At 37.5% G+C, this 23611-nt stretch overlaps 1 protein-coding gene across 4 annotated transcripts in view; it reads left to right on the top strand.

Moving 5' to 3' along the window:
• The window catches only part of CNTN4 (contactin 4), a 962626-nt gene that overhangs the window by 131316 nt on the left and 807699 nt on the right, over nt 1–23611 (top strand). For 3 of the 4 annotated variants that reach the window (XM_082847220.1, XM_082847222.1, XM_082847219.1), the window contains exon 2: nt 20185–20225. The exons of the other annotated variant lie outside the window; for it this stretch is intronic. The gene's annotated coding sequence lies outside the window, so the exon portion shown is untranslated. The remainder of the gene's footprint in view (nt 1–20184; nt 20226–23611) is intronic. 4 annotated transcript variants of the gene reach the window in all.

Below are 23611 nucleotides of genomic sequence, written 5' to 3'. Positions count from 1 at the left end.
GATTTTGGCTCCCACCCTTGCTGCAAAACCAGGTTGTGTTCTGCCTCAGGGATTTTTGCTTTCTGCCCTAAGATTTCTCTACTATGAGGAGTTAATAACTCCTGAGAACCTTGACCAATAGGGGATGAACAACCAGTAAATAGATATTGCCCTGGTCGGTATTTTGAGTGGAAAACTTTTAAGTTCATTTCACACTGTACCACAGTGGGACTGACTCCTGCTTGACCACGATGATAACCAATTTAACTACAAACCCTGAGATTAGCTTGCTATCCTTCCTTTTTCCACACCTGGCTATCATTGTGCCCACCTACAAGTTAGCCCTTCAGTTTCCCGGATGTCTCCTAAAACAAAACAGCTCGCCTATAACCTTGTGTCATGTCTGTTGCAGGAGCTCTCAAGCTATGACACATTGTCTGGCACTTAGAACTTCTAGGATCCTAGATGAGTTAAATAATGTCTGTAACTCAGTTACTTCTTCTACATGAAACAATAATAGTGGCCTCCTGTGTAGGAAAGAGTTAGGATAGGAGTCTCAGGTCTGATATACTAAGAGGAATGCATGTGAGATTGGCCCTTGGCTGACATCTGAGATCTTGGCTGGTACTAATATAATTTTTTTAATTGACAAGAGTTGATCACTATGCCTAGACTGTCTGTACAAATAATGTGGTGTATGCTCAACACCTGCTGTCTTTGAGTCGTATGGAATTTTGGTAATTCTAGCAGAGTGCACCTATGTGACCAGCCCTCTTACAAACGGAATAAACAGTGCCCACACTGAGTCCCTAATCAGCTTGCCTGGACAGAAATATTCCACCCGTGTTGATGCATTTTCATTGCTAGGAAAGTATACACTCTCTGTGACCACCCAATGGGAGGAAGGACATGTAAGGAAACTTGCATATGGATTACTCCAGACTCTGCCTGTGGTTTTTATTATTTTTTTTTATCATCCAACTTTGTATTCCTACTACATCATTGTAATAAATCTTAGACATAAGTGCAACTTAGATGCTGAGTCCTGTGACTCTTTCTAGCAAGTCTTTGATTTTAGAAGTAGTCTTGGGGACCCTGACACAGCTGCTGTGGTTAGTTTGAAGATTAAATGACATGTGAAAGATTTTAGCACAATGCTTCTAACATCATAAGTGTACTGTGTATCTTAAGATTTACTCAAGTGCCTGCCGTCATTCAGTATGTGGTAGCAATTGGTTTGGGGATCCCAGGTGAATCAGATTGACTGAGTGTGTAGGTCATATCAGAGTCTCAAGAGATAAAGGGGTAGATACACATTAGAGGTGGTGGAGTTGAAATTTAGCTTCATAATGCCTGATGCAATTGCTTTAAAACTCCAGTCCTTCTCTCCCGTTTTGCACAGCCAATAGGAAACACAGAATACTAGCTAATGACTTTTCTACTTGTGCCAACACAGACCTCCTCTCCAAACGCTCCATTTAAAGCCATTGACCTGGACTTTTTCTTTACTTCATTGATCTGACACCATTTCCCATTTGCAGTGACCTTCCCTTTTGGTCAGATGCCCACTTCTGACCACTCATCATGAATTGGCTCACACCCTCTCTCTAGGAAGTGATCACAGAGTGCTGGAGTCTTGTGGGTCTCTCCTTTCAGGGAACAGAGCGCTGTAGCTTAAAATCATGGATGTGAGCATGAATATCTATGTTCTGCACTATGGCTTTGTCTGTAATTGTAAGACTTCGTGCAAGTTACTTGGATTTCCCGAGGCTCTGCTTGGTAGTCTGTAATACCAAGATAGCAGTTTTTTTTAACTTGCTGGTCTACAGTGGGATGGAGGCACAGAATGAGTTACTGTACTGGTGAGAACACTGTATAGACGCTAAAGCACTGCACCCATGTTTGCATTTTGGGTTCTTACTTCCTTTTTATATAGTTTTATGTTGCCATCATTTCACTTTTTTATACTTTGTTTCTCTAAATAGATTGTAAGCTCCTTGATAGTTCGGGCTGTCTCTTTTGTGTATTGACATTCTCTATGGTAGTTAGCAAAGTGGTGTGCTGCTAAATGGGGCCCAGTTAAGAATCTTGTCAAGTTTGGGACTTCCGTCGTGGCGCAGTGGTTAAGAATGTGCCTGCCAGTGCAGGGGACACGGGTTCGATCCCTGGTCTGGGAAGAGCCCACGTGCCGTGGAGCAGCTAAGCCCATGCACCGCAACTGCAGAGCCTGCACTCTAGAGCCTGCGAGCCACAACTAGTGAGCCCACATGCTGCAACTATGAAAGCCTGTGGGCCTAGAGCCTGTGCTCCGCAATAAGAGAAGCCACCACAAGGAGAAGCCTGCGCACTGCAGCAAAGAGTAGTCCCCGCTCACCGCAACTACAGAAAGCCTCTGCGCAGCAATGAAGACTCAGTGCAGCCATAAATAAATAAATAAATAAAAATTAAAAAAGAATCTTGTCAAGTTTATTGATGAGGACCTTGGAGTTTGGAGACAGTAGGTCATAGGGGTGTTTAGAAGAAAAGAAAACAGTGGATTGAGGGTAACCACTTTATGTAGCAAGAGCTAATTAAGTGGCCGAGTCTCTACTGCTGGTTAAAGGCTTCTTCATTATTAGGTGCTTTAGAAGTAAGTGCCCTGTTGCCCTGTAATTTTGTTTCATTAATTATGTCAGACATGGGTGGTATTTGAGGCAAACAACCCTTAGATTGCCTTTTCACCTGTATCATTGGCAAACATTTATCATTGATGGGGCTATTAAGTTCTTATGATTTTTTTTCTCATAGAGATCTAAAAAGAGCTGTGTAGTAATCACCTATCAAAGTGCAAATATTATAAAGAAATGGTAATAGAGTATTATTCAATAATACTCTTTTAGCCATTGCTTTATTTAACATTTACATAGATTTTTTTGTTTGTTTTTTTTGTGTGTGTGTGTGGTACGCAGGCCTCTCACTGCCGTGGCCTCTCCCGTTGCGGAGCACAGGCTCTGGACACGCAGGCTCAGCGGCCATGGCTCATGGGCCCAGCCGCTCCGCGGCATGTGGGATCTTCCCAGACCGGGGCACGAACCCGTGTCCCCTGCATTGGCAGGTGGACTCTCAACCACTGCGCCACCAGGGAAGCCCTACATAGTTCTTTGTGTCGGATAATATGATAAAAATTTTATGCATATTAAGTTAATCCTTCTAACATTCAGTGGTGGCTATAATTATTTTTTTTTTCCATTTTACAGAGAAACTCAGGAATACAATAAGTGAATTATTTACGATCACACGGATAGATAAATGGCTGAGCTTACAAAACTGGTCAGTCTGGCTCTGTAGCATGTGGTCTTAATCAGTACTTTATGCTGCCTTCTGTTATTATCTGTGTACTTAACTATCTGTAGATATGTGCATCCATGGTAACGTGGATGTTGTGTTAATTGTTTGGGGGCTGATGTGATGCCATGTCTCAGAAAACAAAACAGAGACCTATTCTGAGGATTTACAAACGTTTCTGACTTACTTATCTTTGCATCCCTAACATTTTTACTTTTCATTCTAATTAGGTTCAACAAGGTAAATAAATTGGTGGATTATAAGATAATGATAGATTAGGAATGCTTGGTAAATCTCTTTAAACTCTAAGTTAAATGTCACAAGAGCACCTATTATGAACCTCAACAGCATGTCGTTTGGTGCCATAGTCGGTTTGCTTGATTGTCTCAGTGTAAGGCCTGTTATTCACGGTCTTTTGTTCATTTTACATATAATCCAGCATTAAAAGCATAAGAAATAAAGGGATAAAAAGTCGATGCCCTGCTTAACTTATTCAACTAAATTATTATGCCTTCACCTTTTGACCAAATCAAATTCATCTTCTCTCTCCCTGTCCTTCTGCCCGTTTTAATACTACAGCACAGATTTAATGGATTAGGAGTGAGTAATAAGAACACGAAGAGTGGCCAACATGATTAAGAATTTCTTGGTGGTGTAATTCCATTATAATTAACATTGTGTAACTGGAGAAATACCGTGTTTGCACATCTTGCTGGCAGATGTTTTTAAGTCAGTGGCAGAAAGGAGATTATTAGTAAATGAAGACCTATTTATCGAAATTGTTTTTGCATCTTGTATTGTTGGATTTATTTGTTTGTTTCACAAACCACAGTTAATTTATTTAGGAAAATAAGCAATACGTTTAACAAGCACTGGAAATAAATTTGTTTGCAGTGCTATGAAGTACCATAGTTGAACTTTTTACATTAGAGAGAAAATACTACTAAAAGATCTATAAAGTGGAAGGTGATTAAATAGTGAAAACAGAGTATTTTCTTCCCCAAAAATGTTCAACAGAATTTAAAGTAAATGAAAATAACATGGTTTTGTATGTAGAGAAATTTTCAATTTGTTACAAGTGATTTTTTCCAAAAACTCTTTGGCCGATTAAATATATAATCAATTTACATAAGGTTGGATCAGAGTCTTCTGGCCAAGGGGTTGGCAAGTTATGGCCCATTGATCCAGTCTAGTTCTCCACTTCTTTGTGTGTCTTCCACATACTAAGCATGCTTTTTAAAAATATTTGTAGATGGTTGGAAAAAAATCAAAAGAATAGTAATTCATGATATGTGAAAACTATGACATTCAAATGTCAGTGTCCATAAATAAAGTTTTATCGGCACACAGCCACACTCGTGTGTATATATTGTCCATATTGATTTTGTGTTACAACAGCAGAGTTGAGTAGTTCTGATACAGATTTTATGACCTGCAAGGCTGAAAATATTTATCATCTAGCTCTTTACAGGAAAGTTTGCAGACCCCTGCCCTAGCCAATAAAGAAAATAAAACATCAGTAGTAGTAATAAGACTGATTTCTAATAGCACTGTAATTTCAATACAAATATCTCTATTTTACGGATCAAGACACTGAGGCTCTGATTTTTAAGTCATTGACTTGGTTACAATTGTGTTTTGAGGGCCGTCTTGAACTATAACAACTTGTAATATATATAAATGCCTACAACTTAGATCTATTTAAAAAATATTTTAAGTCTTTTGAAAATGGGGTTATGTGTTCTCATTTAATTGAGTTATTAAATACGATTTGGTTGATTGATTTAAAAGCAGTCATTCCAGTGTATGGAACTTTGGACATGCCGTATCAACTTGTAGCTATCTACAAAAGGGAGGTTGGTATTCTGTTTTCATAGTAGATGGTAGAATCACTTTTCTGTGTCATTGTGGATCCTGCTTTATATAAAAATGATTACAAGTTGGTGCACCTTTTATTTTGAGAACTTTAATACAGTGGTCTTGGGGAATTGGCCCCTAAGGCCTTTCTGTGGAAATCCTTGCTGCTCACTCATTCATTTATTGCAGAAAAAAATAAATTGGCAAAGATGATGGCTGTTCATGGTAAGAGCTTACTTAGCTAGGTTTATGAAAGCAGGCAAGAAGTTATTGATGTTTTCCATCATTGATTTCTCACCTCCCTTGCTGAACTAGAGGGTCACAATAAATGATTGTTGCATTAGACTGTGATGATGATCAGTTTTCTGTGTTATTAAAAAATGGCTTAAGAGGTCTATTTAATAGGGTACTTAGGCTAACTTTAAGCCTGGTAGAAGAGGTTTTCTCAAGAGTTTCCTGAAATTCAGTGTTGAAAGACTTATTACATGAAACACAGTAAGGTAAACTGCATTTTAGTTGGCAAAATCCCTTAGGCTTATTGAATGGACCTTCTGAGAATTCAGGTTGTCATTACGCAGTGCTAAATATCAGAATAACAGCTGAAATTCATATAGTTACCTGGATTCTTAAAAATATCTATTCTTATAGACTTCCTTAGATACAGCTGGTAGATGATAATCTATATAATGCCTTGAGGGCTGAGCCTGTGTCTTACAGTATCTTCAGTATCAAGAACAGTAACTAAATAATAGTAAATATTATTATTTTAGCTAACCTTTACTGAACACTATGTGCCAGGAATTGAGCATTTTTTTTTTTTTACAAATAATACTTAATTAACTGTCTAAAAACCTTCTGCTCTTAATAATTTATTCCAATAATACAGGGTTTACAGGGCCATATAAAACACTCGGGGTGGCTGAAATTAACACTCAGGTATCTCTGATTCCAAAGCTTGATCTTTCTCATGCTGTGGTTGTAGGGCATTCTCCAAATGTTTGATGAGTGAATGCATGGGTGTGTGAAAGAGTCAGTTGTTATCAGCAATACATCATCATGTTTTTTTTACCCTTAATTCTAGTACTGTGATCATAGTTATTAAGCTTTTTCAGAGATCCACACTCGATTCACTTGCTTTGAAAAAGAATCCTTATGGAACAGTCTAACTTACGACTTAGGGATCAGCTGCCTCTGTCATACACAGCAGTGTGACTGGAAGCAAAGGTGTGGTATTTCTGCTGCGACTTAGGTGGACTGCAAAGGATCAGTTGTTAAGTATGTCATTTGTTGAGCTAAAACTAAATGTTAATACCCCTTCAAGGACCATAATGAGTATGACTTGACGAGTTCTCTTATATACATATCTCAGATGATTTGCACACCAGTGCTCATGGCTAGAAAGACAGGTATTTTATACGTAAGACAAGGGACTCAGGGGATTTGAGTGATTTGCCCAGGTAACCCAGCTGGAAAGTCAAGTCTTCTGACTGCAACACCATGTTGGCTAGGGCCTTGTTTTGAGGGGGAAGAGCTGGACTCAAATAAAACCCAAGCAGTTTTCCCACGCCTAGATAAGATTGTACAGATACATGGGTTCTTCCCTTTTAGAGACCGACTTAGTTACTGGAACCATCAAAACACAAGTGCACACAAAGGAACTTGTGGTGTATACATATGTCATAGATACTAATGCTTTAGTTCTGTACTGTCCAATGGAAATATACTGTGAGCCAAAAATATAATTTCAGTTTTCTGGAACTCACATTAAAAATTACAATGAAACAGGTGGAAATTTATTAAATATATTGTGTTCAAAATATTATATCAACCTGTACCAGTATTAAAACAATTAGAAATAAGATACTTTACACTCATTTTTTACACTATCTTTTCATTTCTTATTAGCTACTTTACGATCACTCAGTAGCCACATCTGGCTAGTGGTACCATATTGGATAGCACAGCTCTAAACAGTAGGATAGTATGACCCAGCTTTCCTGCTTGGGTATGGAAAAGCTCTGAGAAAAGGAAGGGAAGAAGTTTTCCTAATTTATTCTTCTACATCCCCCATATTTTGTTATTCACATGGTCTCCTTTATGTTTAGATTTAAATGTCTTTTCATATTTTTAACCTAACTGGCTAGTCATCTCACTGTTTGATATTCACTCATCGGATACAGAGTTTCTATTCTCAAGAGTTCTCTGAGGAGGCAGTATATCTGTGCAAGGAAATAGATAAGCATGACTCCAGTGATTGGAACAAAATTAGAAGATTCCTGAGGAAAAATTGCTTCTATAATTTAACAAATGCACCTCAGCAACATCCAAGTCTCACGAGAAGCAAATTGGTTATTTTGGGTTAATGTCGGAATGAATACGCTTTTAGTTCACATTTTTTTTCTCTCTTTGTCATTTAGCTAAAATGAATGGTTGATAATGGTTAGAACATCATTTAGCTACAGAAAGAAGAGAAAAACCCAGAAAATATTTAAGCTACTCTTTAAATCATTCAAACAATTATATCCTAATAAAATAATGGTAATTTTGATCCAGATTACAAGGTTTTTGTGTTTTTCCCTAATCTTTTAGACATTTATTAATTCAGTATAAAACAGTCCTATGAAATTAGCACATGATTATATGCAAATTATACTTTTCTGTAAAGAAATTTCCCCAGTTGACAGGGCTTACCAGAGAGCATTTAAATACCATGTTCTAGATTTAGATATGTGTAGTACACACATTTGCTTTTTTTAACCTTAATGAATATGAGGCTGTCCTCTACTTCTCTGAAATTTTGTAGTATGTCAAAAAATGACTTGTATTATCATCTAATAATAATTACATGAACATCATCATCTAATAATAATTACGTGAACAACTAAGTTTTATCAGTGCTTACCATTAATACCAGTAAAATGCAAATTTTGTTCTGTATACTTTATATGAATTATTTCATTCATCTTAACAATAACCCTATCAGGTAGCTATTACAACCAGGAAGAAGTGCTCCAATGACCGTATATTCCTAGACTTTATATTTCTAGAGGAGGCATTTTGGAGTCAAAAAAAAAAAAAAGTTTGCTTTTTATAGATACTGGTAAATAATTCTCCACAGAATTTGTACCAATGGATCCACCCACTAAAAATGTATGTGAATGTCTGTTATACCACACACTTATCAACACAGTGTAAAACTTCTGATCTTTGCCAATTTGATAGATGGAAAATATGAAGTTTGAAAAAGTTTTGTTTCCATTGGTGTTTTCTATTATAATTGAGATCATACCCTTTCCATAGCTCTTATCACACCCTGTATCTCAAAACAGCATTGCCAGGGCATCAACAAGTCTTAAGTGAGACAACCTTGGGGGTGGAAAGTCATGAGAAAAATTGAATTGAGGAAGAGATACAGGAGCTTTTTGACCTTGACAGATAGATTCTACTTTTATGAAATGCCCTATTCGCCTTTCTGAGGTGGTTTGAGCCCTTTAGATACCAATCTGTGTTCTCACTAAGAAATTGTTAATTTCACCTAATTGCACCAGTTAGGAGCATTCAAATCATCAAAGCATAGCTGATAACTCTGGCCACTATCATTATATTTTGAAAATAATGGGGGTCAGATTGAACTGTTTTGAGATATGACAGTTATTACACATATACCCACAGAAACCCCAAAGGGATGCTAAGAATTGATGGGCTTTTATTTTTACATACCAGATTCTTAACTGATCCAGGACTTAAATCTGCTGTAGACTCCTCACTCAAAAAAGTCGTAAGAATGTTGAGTATTTCATTGTTAGTAGACAGCTTTCTGTACTAGAAACATACTTCGTACCTTCACCTTGTGGCCTGGCCTCTACATAACCTTTTAAGTGGTCAATTAAAAAGCTTTTGCCTCCTTTTTTTTTCTTTCTTTCAGTCTTGTGATATATTCTGCATTCTCCCTCATGGTTATATGCACTATCATATAGATAGCCTTTCTGAAAGAGGCAGATACAATTCAGTATGTAGTACTTGATTTTGCATAATACCGCTTAACTTAAGCATTATCTGCAGTGATTGAGGACAGGTGTGGACAGCGTGGGACATGAAATCCGTTGAGAATCTTCAGATCATTTTTCTGGGTGCTTATTTCAGTGTTCTCTCTAATAAACCTTTTAGCAAAGCAGCAGTATGATAGAATCATCCTGGATATCACAGTTATTATCTCTTGCAGAGATTTCAAGGTCATCTAGCTCACCCCTATAATTTTGTAGATGAAGAAGCTCATTAGAGAAATGACTTTTCCAAGAAATTATTGGAAACGTCTGTCCAAACTCCTTGGTTTGAGCCTAGTGAGTTCTCCTTTCTCAGAATTATCCATGCCCTGTTTGAACAAGAAGTGAATGTGCAACAGAAGAAGAAAAACAAACAAGGACAGTTACCTGGAAAATATACCTGATGTAATTAGTGTTGGCAGTATTTCCTCCCCACTCCTGTTATTCCATATGATTTCTTGCTCATTTAGGCATGTAACATGTTTTCTTTATTTTCAGATGATAATTGGCCAGGTAGCTTTTAGATTCTGAAATGACGACCTACTTTTTGGCAAGAGAATTGGGAATAGATATTTATTAAAAGGTCATTATTGCATCTAGCAGACATTAACAAACTTCTTCAGGTTGTTGAGTTTCTCTGCTTACCACATTTTTATACAGAACTACTTATAGAGTGACTTTATTCTGGACACTGGACCAAGAAGTCGTTGACAGGGATTCATGCTGATATATCTGATAGCAACATTTATTAAATGCCCTCTTACGGAGCTGACAAGACTGGGTATAGCACCTAGAGTTAGGAGGAAGTAAAATTACTTTCTTTAGCATGAGGCAGGTGCATTGTTGATTGCCTTTGTCATAAAGGAATTGTATTTTAATCTTCATCGTTACTTCAGATGACGTTCAATCATTTCATCAGTGTGTCCTTCACAAACAGCATGTTGCCTTTGTCTTTTTTTCCTTTTCTATTCTCTTGCTCACTTAGTAGCCCCCATCTCTCCACCAGAAAAGCATGTTATTGCATCTTCAGTACTACCTCGGTCACAAAAGATTCAAGTTTATGCTAAGTGGAGACCAGATACTTGTCTTTCTTTTTGCTTGAAGCTTTGACAAAACCTGTTCACTTGCTTTGAACAGTATTGCTCTGAGTTTACTTTTGCTTGGAAAAAGGGCCATAGGTATTTGGAAAAAATGAGTTACTTATCTTGGTTTCTCTGTGGCATTGGTAAGGGCTTCTGTCTTAGAGCTCACTCAGAACTAACAAAAGAACAAAGTGGCCAAGAAGACCCATAAGTCTGGGTGTTTCAGAAGCAAAAAAGATTTATTTTTCCCTATTCTCTTTACCTTTTGACTAGAGCTTGAATTGAATGATTACTGTGAATTGCATGAGATTTAATGATGTTAACATTATCAATTTGTACATTTATCCAGGTGTGAACAGATGTGCATAACAGGATAACATGAAAGCTATTTAGATTAAGGAGTTCATTAATATGAAAGCTAACTTTGATGCAGTCACAAACAGAGAACCCCAAATAACTATCTAGGAAAGGTATATGTCAGCCTGTGTTTGAACATGCTACAGTAAATATTTAAAATAAATCTGTCAAAATTTTGAAGAAATTAAAATTGTCCTGTATCATTTTATTTTTCTAACTTAAAAAAATTAATTCCCATCATTGTTTTTCTGTATGTTCGAGGCTTTGTATATCCACTTAAAAATAATCTTCCCAGTGCAAATTTCATAGTCCTTTAACTTGTCTTTATATGATAAGCATGTGATGTATTAATGGTTACTATGCCAACTAGAGAACTAGATTTCAACAAAATGCTCTCATTTGATTTTAAATTTTGATGATTGAGAAGTCTAGTATCATGCATGTTCTTGGGCAATTCATTTATTAAGTGTTGCACATAACCACTCACTATCCTGATTTTAGGTGGCCACTGTGGTGAAGGCATTGCACCTGGTGCTGGAATATAAACATTGAGCACTGTCCTGTTTTAAGGCACATACAGTTTAGTTAAAGTAGATGTGTTAGTAAACCAGTTTAAAATTTAGTGCAGAAAATGTTGTGATAGGAGATGCAGAAAAGACCCATCTTAATTCAGTAGAGAAGGGCTTGGGAAATTGAGGTTGGTGGAGTTGAGTTTAAGGGATGTTGAGTGAATGCTTCCATAGCTAGAAGGTAGCATGAATCACCCACAGTATTGTGAAAATGCTGTGCGGCAGCAATATCATCGTCATGAAGTTACAAGGTGGTCTCAGTGGGAGAAATTGTAAGGTTTACATCATCTGGATCATTGCCAAGCCTTTGTAATTGAGCAGGAAGTACACAGGAGTTGGAGATAAGAAGTCTCATTTTGCTGCTTATTAGCAATGCAACCACACGGGCCACACACTGATCCTCTCTTACTGTACTTTTGTATCTGTCAGCTGGAGATACTGACAGTAGGTACTCAGTCCATGTCTGACTTCATGTTCAAAGGATATCATGTATCTGGAAGCATGTAGCAAATGGGAAAGGTCTATAAAACGTAACTTCTGAGGCTGGAGAGGGACCTTCAAGATGGCGGAGAAGTAGGACATGGAGATCACCTTCCTCCCCACAAATACATCAGAAATACATCTACACGTGGAACAACTCCCACTGAACGCTGGCAGAAGACCTCAGACTTCCGAAAAGGCAAGAAGCTCCCCACGTACCTGGGTAGGGCAAAAGAAAAAAGGAAAAACAGACACAAAAGAAGAGGGACACGACCTGCACCTCTGGGAGGGAGCTGTGGAGGAGGAAAAGTTTCCACACACTAGGAAGCCCCTTCACTGGCGGAGATGGTGGGGTGGCGGGGAAGCTTCAGAGCCACGGAGGAGAGCGCAGCAGCAGGGGTGTGGAGGGCAAAGCAGAGATTCCTGCACAGAGGATCGGTGCCGACCAGCACTCACCAGCCCCAGAGGCTTGTCTGCTCACCCGCCGGGACGGATGGGGGCTGGGAGCTGAGACTCAGGCTTTGGAGGTTGGATCCCAGGGAGAGGACTGGGGTTGGCAGCGTGAACACAGTCTGAAGGGGGCTAGTGCGCCACAGGTAGCCGGGAGGGAGTCTGGGAAAAAGCCTGGAACTGCCTAAGAGGCAAAAGACCATTGTTTCAGGGTGTGCAAGGAGAGGGGATTCAGAGCACCGCTGAAACGAGTTCCAGAGATGGGTGTGAGTTGTGGCTATCAGTGCAGATCCCAGAGACAGGCATGAAGTGCTAAGGCTGCTGCGGCAGCCACCAAGAAACCTGTGAACAAACCCAGGTCGCTCTCCACACCTCCCCTCCCCGGAGCCTGTGAAGCCAGCCACTGCCAGGGTCCCATGATCCAGGGACAACTTCCCCAGGAGAACACACGGCACGCCTCAGGATGTTTCAACGTCATGCTAACCTCTGCCGCCTCAGGCTCGCCCCGCATTCGATACCCCTCCCTCACCCCGGCCTGAGTGAGCCAAAGCCCCCGAATCAGCCGCTCCTTTAACCCCGTCCTGTCTGGGTGAAGAACAGATGCCCTCAGGTGACCTACACGCAGAGTCGGGGATAAATCCAAAGTTGAACCCCAGGAGCTGTGCGAACGAAGAAGAGAAGGGAAATCTCTCCCAGCAGCCTCAGGAGCAGTGGATTAAATCTCTACAATTAACTTGATGCACCCTGCATCTGTGGAATACATGAATAGACCACAAATCATCCCAAAATTGAGGTGGTTGACTTTGGGAGCAACTTGGGGTTTGCTTTCTGTATCTAATTTGTTTCTGGTTATATGGTTATTATAATTTAGTATTTAGAGCTTATTATCATTGGAAGATATCTTTATTGATTTGGTTGTGCTCTCCCTTTTTATATATATATATGTATATATATATATTTTTTCCTTTTTCTTTTTTTGTGAGTGTGTGTGTATGCTCTTTGTGTGATTTTTGTCTGTAGAGGTTTGCTTTTGCCATTTGTCCTACAGTTCTGTCTGCCTGCTTTTTTGGGTATAGTTTTTAGCACTTGTTATCATTGGTGGCTTTGTTTTTAGGTTTGGTTGCTCTCTTCTTTCTTATTTTAAATTTTTAATAATTTAATTTCTTTTATTTTAATAACTTTATTTTATTTTTTTCTTTACTTCTTTATTTTTTCTGCCTTTTCTTCTGAGCCATGTGGCTGAGAGGGTCTTGGTACTCTGGCCGGGTGTCAGGCCTGAGCCTCTGAGGGGGGAGAGCCAAGTTCAGCACATTGGTCCACCAGAGACTTCCCAGCTCCAAGTAATATGAAATGGCGAAAGCTCTCCCAGAGATCTTCATCTCAATGCTAAAACCCAGCTCCACTCAATGACCAGCAAGCTACAGTGCTGGACACATTATGCCAAACAATTAGCAAGACAGGAACACAGCCCCACCCATTAGCAAAGAGGCTGCCTAAAATCATAATGTCACAGAAACCCCAAAACACACCACCGGATGCGGTCCTTTCCACCAGAAAGAAAAGATCCAGCCTCATCCACCAGAACACAGGCACCAGTCCCCTCCACCAGGAAGCCTACACAACCCACTGAAACAACCTTACCCACTGGGGGCAGACACCAAAAACAATGGGAACTACGAACCTGCAGTCTGTGAAAAGGAGTCCCCAAACACACCAAGTTAAACAAAATGAGAAAACAGAGAAATACACAGCAGATGAAGGAGCAAGGTAAAACCCCACCAGACCAAACAAATGAAGAGGAAGTAGGCAGTCTACCTGAAAAAGAATTCAGAGTAATGATAGTAAAGATGATCCAAAATCTTGGAAATGGAGAAAATACAAGAAAATTTTAACTACGACCTAGAAGAACTAAAGAGCAAACAAACAATGATGAAGAACACAATAAATGAAATGGAAAATTATCTAGAAGGAATCAATAGCAGAATAATTGAGGCAGAAGAACAGATAAGTGACCTGGAAGATAAAATAGTGGAAATAACTACCACAGAGCAGAATAAAGAAAAAAGAATGAAAAGAATTGAGAACAATCTCAGAGACCTCTGGGATAAGATTAAATGCCCCAAAAGAAAGGGACTGAGAAAATATTTGAAGAGGTTATAGTTGAAAACTTCCCTAATAGGGGGATGGAAATAATCAAGTCTAGGAAGTGCAGAGAGTCCCATAAAGGATAAATCCAGGGAGAAACATGCCAAGCCACATGTAAATCAAACTATCAAAAATTAAATACAAAGGAAAAATATTAAAAGCAGCAAGGGAAAAGCAACAAATAACATACAAGGGAATCCCAATAAGGTTAACAGCTGATCTTTCAGCAGAAACTGTGCAAGCCAGAAGGGAGTGGCAGGACATATTTAAAGTCATGAAAGGGAAAAACCTACAACCAAGATTACTCTACCCAGCAAGGATCTCATTCAGATTTGACAGGGAAATTAAAACCTTTACAGACAAGCAAAAGCTAAGAGAGTTCAGCACCACCAAACCAGCTTTACAACAAATGCTAAAGGAATTTCTCTAGGCAGGAAACACAAGAGAAGGAAAAGACCTACAATAACAAACCCAAGACAATTAACAAAATGGTAATAGGAACATACATATCGATAACTACCTTAAATGTAAATGGATTAAATGCTCCAACCAAAAGACATAGACTGGCTGAATGGATACAAAAACAAGACCCATATATATGCTGTCCACAAGAGACCCACTTCAGACCTAGGAACACATACAGACTGAAAGTGAGGTGATGGAAAAAGATATTCCATGCAAATGGAAATCAAAAGAAAGCTGGAGTAGCAATTCTCATGTCAGACAAAATACACTTTAAAATAAAGACTATTAGAAGAGACAAAGAAGGACACTACATAGTGATCAAGGGATCAATCCAAGAAGAATATATAACAATTGTAAATATTTCTGCACCCAACATAGGAGCAACTCAATACGTAAGGCAAATGCTAACAACCATAAAAGGGAAAATTAACAGTAACAGAATCATAGTAGGGGACGTTAACACCCCACTTTCACCAATAGACAGATCATCCAAAATGAAAATAAATAAGGAAACACAAGATTTAAATGATACATTAAACGAGATGGACTTAATTGATACTTATAGGACATTCTATCCAAAAACAACAGAATACACATTTTTCTCAAGTGCTCATGGAACATTCTCCAGGATAGATCATATCTTGGGTGACAAATCAAGCCTTGGTAAATTTAAGAAAATTGAAATCATATCAAGTATCTTTTCCTCCCACAATGCTATGAGACTAGATATCAATTACAGGAAAAAAAATCTGTAAAAAATACAAACACATGGAGGCTAAACAATACACTACTAAATAATGAAGAGATCACTGAAGAAATCAAAGAGGAAATCAGAAAATACCTAGAAACAAATGACAATGAAAACACGACAACCCAAAACCTATGGGATGCAGCAAAAACACTTTTAAGAGGGAAGTTTATAACAATACAATTCTATGTCAAGAAACAAGAAACATCTCAAATAAACAACGTAATGTTACACCGAAAGCAATTAGAGAAAGAAGAACAAGCAAACCCCAAAGTTAGCAGAAGGAAAGAAATCATACAGATCAGATCAGAGATAAATGAAAAAGAACTGAAGGAAACAATAGCAAAGATCAATAAAACTAAAAGCTGGTTCTTTGAGAAAATAAAATTGATAAACCATTAGCCAGACTCATCAAGAAAAAAAGGGAGAACACTCAAATCAATAGAATTAGAAATGAAAAAGCAGAAGTAACAACTGACACTACAGAAATACAAAAGATCATGAGAGATTACTATAAGCAACTCTATGCCAATAAAATGGACAACCTGGAAGAAACGGACAAAATCTTAGAAAAGCACAACCTTCTGCAACTGAACCAGGAAGAAATAGAAAATATAAAGGGACCAATCACAAGCACTGAAATTGAAACTGTGATTAAAAATCTTCCAACTAACAAAAGCCCAGGACCAGATGGCTTCACAGGCAAATACTATCAAACATTTAGAGAAGAGCTAACACCTATCCTTCTCACACTCTTCCAAAATATAGCCAAGGGAGGAATACTCCAAAACTCATTCTGTGAAGCCACCATCACCCTGATACCAAAACCAGATAAAGATGTCTCAAAAAAAAAGAAAACTGGGTTTCCCTGGTGGTTCAGTGGTTGGCAGTCCGCCTGCCGATGCAGGGGACACGGGTTCGTGTCCTGGTCTGGGAAGATCCCCCATGCAGCGGAGCGGCTGGGTCCGTGAGCCATGGCCGCTGAGCCTGCCTGTCCGGAGCCTGTGCTCCGCAATGGGAGAGGCCACGGCAGTGGGAGGCCCGCATACCGCAAAAACAAACAAACAAACCAAAAAAACAAACTACAGGCCAATATCACTGATGAACATAGATGCAAAAAGGAGAAATCAGGCTCCCAGAGTTCAGACTATACTACAAAGCTATAGTAATCAAGACAGTATGGTACTGGCACAAAAACAGAAATATACATCAGTGGAACAGGAAAGGAAGCCCAGAGATAAGCCCACACACATATGGTCACCTTATCTTTGATAAAGGAGGCAAGAGTATATGATGGAGAAAAGATAATCTCTTCAATAAGTGGTGCTGGGAAAACTGCACAGCTACATGTAAAAGAATGAAGTTAGAACACTCCCTACCACCATACACATAAATAAGCTCAAAATGGCTTAGAGATCTAAATGTATGGCCAGACACTATAAAACTCTTAGAGGAAAACAAAGGCAGAACACTCTGTGACATAAATCACAGCAAGATCCTTTGTGACTCACCTCCCAGAGAATTGGAAATAAAAACAAAAATAAACAAATGGGACCTAATGAAACTTAAAAGCTTTTGCACAGCAAAGGACATCATAAACAAGATGAAAAGACAACCCACAGAATGGGAGAAAATATTTGCAGATGAAGCAATGGACAAAGGATTAATTTCCAAAATTTATAAGTAGCTCTTGCAGGTCAATATCAAATAAACAACCATATCCAAAAATCGGCAGAATACCTAAACAGACCATTTCTCCAAATAAGATATACAGATTGCCAGCAAACACATCAAAGGATGCTCAACATCACTTATCAGTAGAGAAATGCAAATCAAAACTACAATGAGGTATCACCTCACACCGGTCAGAATGGCCATCATCAAAAAAATCTACAAACGATAAATGCTGGAGAGGGTGTGGAGAAAAGGGAACCCTCTTGCACTGTTGGTGGGAATTTAAATTGATACAGCCACTGTGGAGAACAGTATTGAGGTTCCTTAAAAAACTAAAAATAGAACTACCATACAACCCAGCAATCCCACTACTGGGCATATTCCCTGAGAAAACTATAATTCAAAAGGAGTCATGTACCACAATGTTCATTGCAGGTCTGTTTACAGTAGCCAGGACATGGAAGCACCCTAAGTGTCCATCGGCTTATAAATGGATAAAGAAGATGTGACACGTATATACAATGGAATGTTACTCAGCCATAAAAAGAAATGAAATTGAGTTATTTGTAGCGAGGTGTGGGACCTAGAGACTGTCACACAGAGTGAAGTAAGTCAGAAAGAGAAAAACAAATACCATATGGTAACATATGTTTAGAATCTAAAAGAAAAAAAAAAGGTTTTGAAGAACCTAGGGGCAGGACAGGATTAAAGACCCAGACCTAGAGAATGGACTTGAGGACACATGGAGGGGGAATGGTAAGCTTGATGAAATGAGAGAGTGACATTGACATATATACACTAAGAAATATAAAATAGCTAGTGGGAAGCCGCTGCATAGCACAGGGAGATCAGCTAGGTGCTTTGTGTCCACCTAGAGGGGTGGGTTAGGGAGTGTGGGAGGGAGACGCAAGAGGGAGGAGATATAGTGATATATGTTTATGTATAGTTGACTCTCCTTGTTATTTAGCAGAAACTAACACACCAGTAGCTGATTCACTTTGTTATAAAGCAGAAACTGTCATACCATTGTAAAGTAATTACACTCCAATAAAGATGTTAAAAATAAATAAAGTTATTCTGTATAAATTTTTCCACACCAACTATATTCCATTCTTCAAATTACATCTGGAGAATAACTAATGTTGGTTTATTAAAAAAGCAATTAGCATTTTATAAAGGTCATTATTGTACCCCATGCCTTTTGTTTTGGGACTCCGGAATAATCTAATAATCTTAAATATTTTCCTCAGGAACGCAACATGCTTTTGTTCCTTTTAGAGCAACATAATTTGGTATGAATGGAACGTGAAAATGATAAGCCCAAAACTCTCATTTTCAGGCATTCATTTTAATTTCACTCACTAATATTTTGGATATGAAGCTTTATGCTAGGCACCAGGGATCTGCAACATAGATACTATAATCATTTAGTTTAAAGTTCAGTGAGGGCTGTAGTCATAAATGACACGATTACAAAGACAGTTTGTGATAAAAGCTTTTAAGAAGCAAATGCTGTCCTGTGAGAGTATAGAATATTATGAGAACCTGACTTAAGGTGTTAGAGGAGGTTTCTCTTAGTGAAATTTAAGTGGGGCTCCACAGAGTGAATAGGTGGAAATGGGTTAAAGGAAAGAACATGACAGAAGAAACAGTATGTATAAAAGCCTTGAGAGAGGAAAGAACATGGCTCATTTCTACAACTGAAAAGACTTTAGTGTATCTGGGGTGCAGAGAGCAAGGTGGAGGGTGGTGAAAGGTGAGCTCTTGGGAATATTTGACAAAGGTTAGATGATGCAAGGATTTGTAGGCCAATTAAAGACTGTGGTCTTATTTTTATGACTAATTGGAAGACACTGAAGCATCTTAAGAGGGTTTGGGTTGGGAGAGGTGATAATACCGGCTAATGGATAGCAAAGGCATAAGGTGGTGTCAGGAGACAATGCAGTGAGAATGTGCTCATTGCTACTACAGGTGAGAGGTAATGGTAGGTTGAGGGAACTAGTGGTAGAGATGGGGAGAGGTGGGTGAAGTGAAATGATCTTGACTTAGTGGTGGATTGAGTATTGATGCGATGAGAGACAAGGGAAGGTATGTGTGACTCCTGACTTTCTGGCTTGATAAATTATGGTGGTGCCGTTCGCTATCAACTCTAGAAGTGGGCCCTTTAGTGGGGAGGGAGGATTGGTATAGGAAGTCATGTGTTTGTATACAGGCACATTGAGTTTGACATCCCTTTAGAGTATCCAAATAGAGATGTCAGGTAGTCAATTGGCTGCATGGATCTAGAGCTCAGAAAAGAAAGTATGAAGGCAATATAGAACTCAAAGAAACATAAATATGTTTTTGTGTTAAGTCCAAACTATCATCGGTATCACCTGGAGTTTAAATTTAGAAACATATAGTGTATAATTTTTGAGGGTAAAAAAGTGAGGCTTTGTAAACCTTGGAGAGCCTTCATACTATTTAAAAGTTTTATAATTGTACCATTTGTCCTACTTTTATAAATTAGGTTTCAAGTGTTAAAAAATGTATTCTAAAAATTTGGCAGTGATTTTCAAGGATAAGGGAATTGTTCTCATGTAGTTTATACGGAATGAATATTAATTGTTGATCTTTACGATCTTATGTAATTTATCCTTTAATTTCAAATGATACAGAGTTTGACTTTAATATGAAAATTAAATACTTAATTTAGCTTATTTAAACATATTGCCTTATCAGTAGCGTTCTCGTTTCAGATATTTAAATATAGATCATCCTTTTGGCCTTTTTTATGGGTTAACCGTGACTTACAAAAGTTTTCTTGCTCATCAGGGTATCTTACTACACAGTTTAAGGAACATCTTGGTCAAATCAGGTTCTCTGTAATTGACTGAGAAAAACTTTTTCTCACATAACGTGCCATTGAGACTTTTTTCTAACACCATTGATGCCTCTGGAATGCAACTGATTATTAAAAAAAAAAAGTCTAGGTTTATGCTTTATTCTAAAATCCATTTCTTTTTTTGTAGGTGATATGCAATTGAACTTGAGATGAATAACATCTTTGGGAGTAAGTACCATTTTATTTAAATAAAAATACATGTGTAATATAATATATAAATATATTTTATCTTTGAGGAATTGTAGAAAAGTTTTGATGTTGATACTCATTGGGACTACTTTTCCTTATGACTTACGGGATTAATCTATAACTTATGTAAATATACAGAAAGCAATAGCAATGGATTTTATATTAAACCATAAGATAGGAGGTGATTTTAAATGTAATATGTGGTCCTCAAAATTCATTTACAAATAAAATTTTGTTATTAATTTCATTTATCAATGCATTTAAAAACTATACTTTTTAAAGTAGGAAAGTTAACTATCTGAAATTTATTATCTGAATAACTAAATATAATAGACAATGCATTTGTTTGTCTTCCTTCACATATTTATTCAGCTGTAAATCTTTGCGTTTTATGAAATTTATATTTTTGCTATGTTAAATTCTAATATTACCAAAATGTGCATTTTGGAACACAACTTACCCCTGTAAACATTATTTTATATGTTGTCATGTTAGTGATCAAATGGTTCTGTTCTTAATAGCAACTATCTCAAAAATCATCTTTTTTGATTTTCAACCTAACACGTTTATATTTTGTACAAAGTTTTCTGTCTTCGTTCCTTTTGGTTTAGTGCATACATCGTATACTGGAGAATTATCCGTTTGTTTTAGCAATTTGTACTTTGGTAGTTCTGTGATAATTACATGATTTGTATTTGGTTACCCGATTGCAGATAATCCTGTGGCATTATAGAGTTTAATTTATGGGGAAGATCTTTAGACTTAAAAAGGATTACTGACCATTTAGGAGTGATTAATTAATCAGTATAAAATTGAGTCTTAACTGTATTAATGCTTTTCTAAGCTACACAGAGATACATGCACAGACACACATATTAGCCAATCCCATAGCAAAAATGACCAGATTACAACAAAGAGGTTGGTGTCCTACTATGTTGGGCCATCACAGGAAGTAGTGAGCCAGGGGTTCTTGAGTCAAGTGTTCTGAGACTGTTCATGCTCTCACAGGCTGTGGGATCTTGAGCAATTCATTTTCCCTAAAGTTCACTTTCCTCATTTGTATGGTTAGTGTGCCAAATCATGATTTGTTAGGTTCCTTCTTCTCCTGAAATACTTTCATTTCTTACTTCAAAAAGCTGAAGTTTAGAGGTGAATAGTTTCATATTGGTAAAACTGCTATGAATTAAGAGGTGACAGGGTAAGGTAAATTCATGTATTGGGATAATCTTGTAGAAAGGTTCATCGATTGTCTAGTCAGCAGTATTTTTGTTTACTTACTGAATTCGGGGATTTGGATGGATCTAGGAAGGCAGGCTTTCCTCCCTCTGTGCCCTTTTGTCCTTTGACATGGAGACATAGGATTGATTCATTTTGAAAAATCTCTCATTTTGAAAGAATCCCTTAAACCTTGTTAGCTCAGGGTTATCTTTTATCTGATTTCTCTCTTCTGTATAGGTTGCAGGCTGAAGAGCATTAAAATAGCTATTTTCTTCGAGATTTCCTTTTCTAGATTTGAATAATTCACTTGATTCTTCCAAGATACTTAGATGAAAGAGTGTTAACTAGGGATTGCTAATTTTAGTTACTTTTGTTTGAAATTAGAAAAAAAATGCATTATATATTTAGTCTGAAGAGTAAGCCCTCATATCCTTTATCTGGTCATTTAAAAAATTCTAAGCAATGTTCAGGCACCTTTTCTATTGTGAGGTTAGATATTTGCTTGACATTTGTTTTTTTCCTTTCCTTTATTAAAAAAAAAATTAAATGAAGTCAGTGAATAAGTAGAAAGATCCGTGTGAGTGTTGGGCTTGTTCTCATTGCTTCTTTTTACTCCCATTCATATATTATTTTAAGCTTACCTCAAGCATTCCAACAGCAGATATCAAATGATTGCTGTTTTATACCAGAGGGGATTTTTATGAACCAGGCCAAAGGATCCACTAGATCTCTCAGACCATTTTTCTAACTTTAAGATTCTATGATACTACAGTTTTAATTTTTTTAGGTTAAATCTAAAAAATTAACATCTTTGCAGGTGAAAAATGGTAAGATGGTGTCAATTGTATGTGGATCAGCCTACATGTCAGTTATTCATTGTTGAGAAAAAATATAGCTCATCTGTGAAAATGGTAATGTCAAGCAGCAAAGCTTACTAAAACACTAACTTCATTTAAGAAAACTTAGTTATCATCGTGAGTGCCAGGTATTAAAAACTATATTTTAAATATTTGTAAATCAAATAGGAATAAAACCTTCATTGCATATCTTTCTTTTTTCAGGAATTCTTTTCCTGTGTCTTATGAGACAAATCATAGGCATTACAGTTTGAAATCAAGATCATTGTTTTCTTTGCAACTGCTACATAGCTGTTGAATATTTGCAGTAAATTTTCATGACTAATGAAGTGCATGCTTGATTATATGCCATTAGTAAAAATATCTTTTTATGCCAAATGGTGGTTTTCAGCATGGCCTTGACAAAGGTAACATATAAATGTGCTATTTCCCTTCAAAGGAATGCAAATCAGTAGAAACAAATTTTAAGGGAAATATTTAAAAATAAACAATTAAAATAATGGATATTTTATGTTACTTATTGGAATTATATGAACATATAAATAGAGCAGCTAGATATACTTATTTTAAGAGGCCAGTATAATACTAATTAGGAAAGTGGTAAATATCGTAAGTATTCTAGTGAATTCATTCCATTTTTCATACCTACATCTTATTGCTGAGTATATTGTTGGATACATAGCTATAATGCTGACCTTGAGAATCTTCTACGGTTACTTTTCAGTTTTTCTAACCATCATTTCATGTTCCTGCTACTCTTGCTTCTTGTCACTTGCTATTTCACCCAGTGTTTGATCCTACCTCTCTGCCTTCTTTAATTCAGTTCCCTTTGTCAGGGATACCCCTTTCTTCCAGTCCTTACCTGTCAAAGTTCTACTTATCTTTCTATGTCTAGTTGAACTCCTTCCTGCCTCTTCCAGGAGGCCATCCAGATGCCCTCTAGTCAGAACTTGCTGCTCAAGTTCATTGTTGTCAACTTGTCCTTCCATCTGGAGCTCATCTCTATCTTGCTGCCTTGTGACTAACAGATTCTGTGTCCATTCTCCAATTTGATTGTGTACCTCTCTCCCCTGTGTTCCCTGCTTTGGCACAAATCATGCTTTTGATTGAATTGTTTTGTAAAATTAAAACTGTACACCAGACAAGGTAGTAGAGGTTCAGGCTTGATTTTTCCCACATGGTGTGTTTGTCGTGGGTCAATAATTTTTGCTCCTTACTTTTAAAATGATCTCACTTATCCTCTTGTTTTCTGTTTCATTGGATAAATCATCTCACACCATCATTTATTTA

Source organism: Leucopleurus acutus, assembly GCF_964270905.1.
Source record: "Leucopleurus acutus genome assembly, chromosome: 10".
Lineage (NCBI taxonomy): Eukaryota > Metazoa > Chordata > Mammalia > Artiodactyla > Delphinidae > Leucopleurus > Leucopleurus acutus.
This window is presented reverse-complemented; position numbering and strand designations above follow the sequence as displayed.